The following is a 4330-nucleotide window of genomic DNA, read 5'->3' as shown; positions in this document are numbered from 1 at the left end:
AGCCGGAGCGCAGACTGGAGAGGAGAGAGACCCTCCCCCGGGCGCAGAGCGGTATCAGGTGGACACTCAGCATCCTTCACATTCCTGCATCACTGGACGGTAAAGGGCAGGCCTGTGCGTAAAGCAGGGATCTTTCCTCCTCTCTCACTCTCTCTCTCTGTTTTTTTTTTTTCTTTTCTCGCCTTCTGGTAGTTTTTTTACGCTTGACATTTTAGTATGTTGTGAAGTTCAATACTTAAGGAAAAGGCTGCAACATTCCTTTACGTCTCCTCTGGGGATTCACATTATAAATTCACATTGACCTTATCAGAGTGCTGTTTTGCAGTGTTTTTCTTCTTCTTTCTTTCTTTCCTCATATCATATGTCACTACAGACCTTTTACTTACTTGGCATATTTAAAAAAAAAAAAAAAGGAAAGTGACCGGTTCATATTTTCTGTTGTTTTTGTTGTTGTTTTTTTAATGGAAACATAACAATTGAATAATCGGTCACGCAAACTAATATTTCAGATTTTTTCAGAGATTTTTCATTGTGTGGCACATTCCAATTTAAAAGAAGCCAGATTTACACTATTATAAGATATGAACTAAATGTTTAATACCATGGAGCAGAGCCACCTGCTGGCAACAATGAATGCCATCAACACCAACCAACACTGCGACTGACCTTTATATTTACTCATTTCGGCATTTAAAACACAAATGTTGATGTATTATAATGTCCATGCCTATTTGGTCATGAGTATTTTTGTTTTTAAAGCATTAACATTATTTTCTGACTGTGCTTCGTGTATGCGTGTTTCGTATGTGTCTTAATACTGCGGCTCACATCTTTACAATCACATTTTCTTAACATTAAATACTGCACAGCAAGTGGCATTTGCATGTGAATCAGTCAGAAATACCAGATCCCTTGAAAAACACTTTAGGAGCAGTTTTTCTTGTTCTTTCTTTTTTTTTTTTTCAAAAGGGCATCCTGTGAGTTTCTGTCTTCCCAGTATATTTAGCCTTAAAGGCAAATTTAGTCTCTGCAGAGGCTGTTGAATGTCATAAAGATTGTGTCTGGCAGGAGGAAAATGTGATAAACAACAGTGCTTCTTATGCAGCATATGGGGGATAATCCTCTGTGGCTTCATGACACAGAGCGAAAAAGGAAATCATTTGGTGTAAATGAACAGCTCTGCTGACCTCTTGTGGAGGCTAGATTTAGCTAATGCAATAATAAGTTTTTAATTATGGAAGTAAACTACTTCCATATGAATATATTCATGAGACCGGACGAATGACTTTCATATCATGTCACTGGTGTTAAGAGAGAAATGTGTTTGCATTTATAGTGTTCATACGTTTTAACTGGTTTATAGACTGACATCATGGTAATAGCAAACACTCCTAACTTAATGAGCTTAAGGGCCTAGTGTGGGGACTGCATGTCCTCTCCAAGTCTAAAAACATGCCATGATCTTAATTGTTGACTCTAAATTAAATATATGTGACTGTGTTGAACAGTTGATCTGTCCATGATGTCACCTGCCTTCAACCACAATCATCTCTCCCCTCCAGCAACTTGTAACAAAGACAAAGAAAGCCACATAGGAAATAGATGGAGATTCTGCTTCGACCAACATTTCTGTTTCAGTTCTCTTCGTAATCTTCACCAGGTCTCTAAAGTGACCTTATAGCTCCAGACAGACTTAGACTGAGGCTCTCAGCAGTGAAGGAGTTTGAATTCCCTTTTACCGTTTTAATGTGACTTCAGGTCTTTTGTTGGCCTGAAGAAAAAGACTGTACAGTTGTAATGTATTATAGTTACTCAAAATGGAAAAATTAGGGGAAAAGTAGCAGAGAGCCCCAAACGAAACGCGATAATATCAGGACAATAATAGGAACTGAAGTGACTACTACAAACCATATGAAAACTGAGATTTTACTCATATCATTCATATTAATAAGTCTGCTTGACCAGGACAGCAACATTATTTAGTGTTTAATTCAAATATATTGTAATAGTTATAAATGCTCTGCTTGAGATACCATTATAGCAGGTGTATATCACACCAATACTGTCATATACAGCAGCTTGTTAGATTAAACAGTTGGAAATGAAACATTAACAATATGCACGTGCTGCAATTGAAGAGAAATATCATTGCCATACTTCTAATTACTTAATCTCATTATAAAGTAGTTGTACTTTAAACCGAAACTCATCCCAACTTGAGGTGTCTTTGTGCATCGTCAGCCTCGGGGATATAGCCATGTCTGTGCATTCATTTAAACCTCACAGTTGATCTGTTTTAAATGCACATCCTGCTTTTTGTCCTCCTCGCTTTCCCTTTGCAGCATGTCCTCTGTTGAACTCTCAGCTCCAGTAGCACACATCACATTTCAGCTGGGGGCAGTGTTGCTCTATAAATATTCCATGAATCTCTCTGCTGATTCTTAGTACTGTTTATTGATTCATAAAAAAAACAACAAAAAAAACATTATATGTGCAAGAATGACCCAGCCGCTTATCTAATTTACTTCATGATATAATTGAATTATCTTAGTTTCACTCCATATTAAAATCAGAAGTGATCCGGCCGTTATGCTGGGCTTTAATTAACCAAACTGATTTGTGTGTGTGTGTGTGTGTGTGTGTGTGTGTGTGTGTGTGTGTGTGTGTGTGTGTGTGTGTGTGTGTGTGTGTGTGTGTGTGTGTGTGTGTGTGTGTGTGTGTGTGTGTGTGTGTGTGTGTGTGTGTCACAGAGGAGGCACCTGAAAAATTGAAGAAAAAAAAGAAAAGAAAAGAAACTATTACCTTAAATACATTTACACAAAGTCGTCATGCTGCCTTGATTAGTTCCGTCCATCCATGTTTCTGCTCATATTGCAGAGCAGGGGGTCGCAAACTCAAAGAGAAAGTCACACACACTAACAGTACATTAACACTTACTGTCCCACCTCACTCGATCCACCTCTAATGTGTGTGTTTGGACTGTGGGACGACACAACAGTACCCGGAGTCAACATAACACACATGGGAAGAAGAACATGCAGACTGAAGCAAGAGTGCTCACCGCACAATGCAGCCTGTCTTCATTAGTTGACAAGCATTTGACGTTAGTGCTTGATTTTACTTTTAAGAATAATGCGGGAAAATGTGTTTGTTTTTCTAAGTTGATGCAAAAAAAAAAAAAACCACTGCGGTTAGATTGTTAAACAGCACAGGAGCTTTTAGTGAAGGTTATTCAGGACATGGACGTGGAGAATGAGGCACTCTGTTGTAGGTTTATTCCCTCCCTCACAACTCAGGAGACCTTTAGGGAGAAAATACCTTCTACCTGCTTGTCAGACGGACGTCTGTCCTAAAAAAAAAACTAAAAAACACTCCGATCTGACCTTCATCACTTCATTTCTTCCCATTTAAGACGAGGAAGGATTTTTTTTACACTCGACTGAAAACAATGCAGTCTTTATGAGACTCTTTCAAGTGTCACTTAATAACAGTCCAGTGATTTAATTCATTAATAGTTGAAGCATCTGCAGCCAGTGACAAAGCCACTCTACCCATCTTAAGCTGCGCCCTTCGACGTGGAGCATCCGCATCTTGGCACTGCTGGGTATATTGTTCTGAAGTAGGCCATAATGACAAGTTGTTCACTAGTGACCGCTGGCAGAGATATAAATTTCTCTTTCTCTCCTGACTGTTGGCTGTAATGCCCGTGCAAGAGAAGAGGTGCTGCTGTGAGCTTTATGACAAAATGCTTTATCCCCCATTAACCTTCACAGAGCGGGTATCAGGAGGGGATTTCAGGTGGAATAAAGCACCAGTGTCAATAGGCAGGTGTGTTCCTGAGCTCCGAGAAGGCGGCGGGCGAACATGCAGTGTCCCGCGTCCTCCACCTCTCCTCTTTTCTTTTGGGGTCATTCCTTAGTTGGAGTGTGACAGGAACCACTGATAAGAAAATGATTAAGCATCATGGACTTAACTAAAGTCCAATTCACATTCCCAGCTTCTCGGCAGATTACAGAAAAAAAGCTGCATTGTAGAATTTCTCTCTCTCTCTCTCTCTCTCTTTTTTTTCTTTTGACAACCTTATGATTACTCTTCATTTAAGGCCATACATGTGTGTGTATGGTTGCCTGACTTCCAACCCGGAATCTATTAGAAACGCATTGTGCTTCCGACTGTGCCACACGTTACAGATCCTACACACAGAGAGGAGTGAGAATCCTGGCTCGGGATCAAAAGAAACAATTCAGGCTGAACTTGCCGCAAAAATCTGAAATGGATCCGTCTTGGCTGACAAACACAAACTCACAAGCTCACGTACGACACAAACACG

The sequence above is a fragment of the Lipophrys pholis genome (assembly GCF_963383615.2).
Source record: "Lipophrys pholis genome assembly, chromosome: 15".
Classification (NCBI taxonomy): Eukaryota; Metazoa; Chordata; class Actinopteri; order Blenniiformes; family Blenniidae; genus Lipophrys; species Lipophrys pholis.
The sequence above is the reverse complement of the archived record's forward strand: the minus strand, read 5'-3'. Positions refer to the sequence as shown.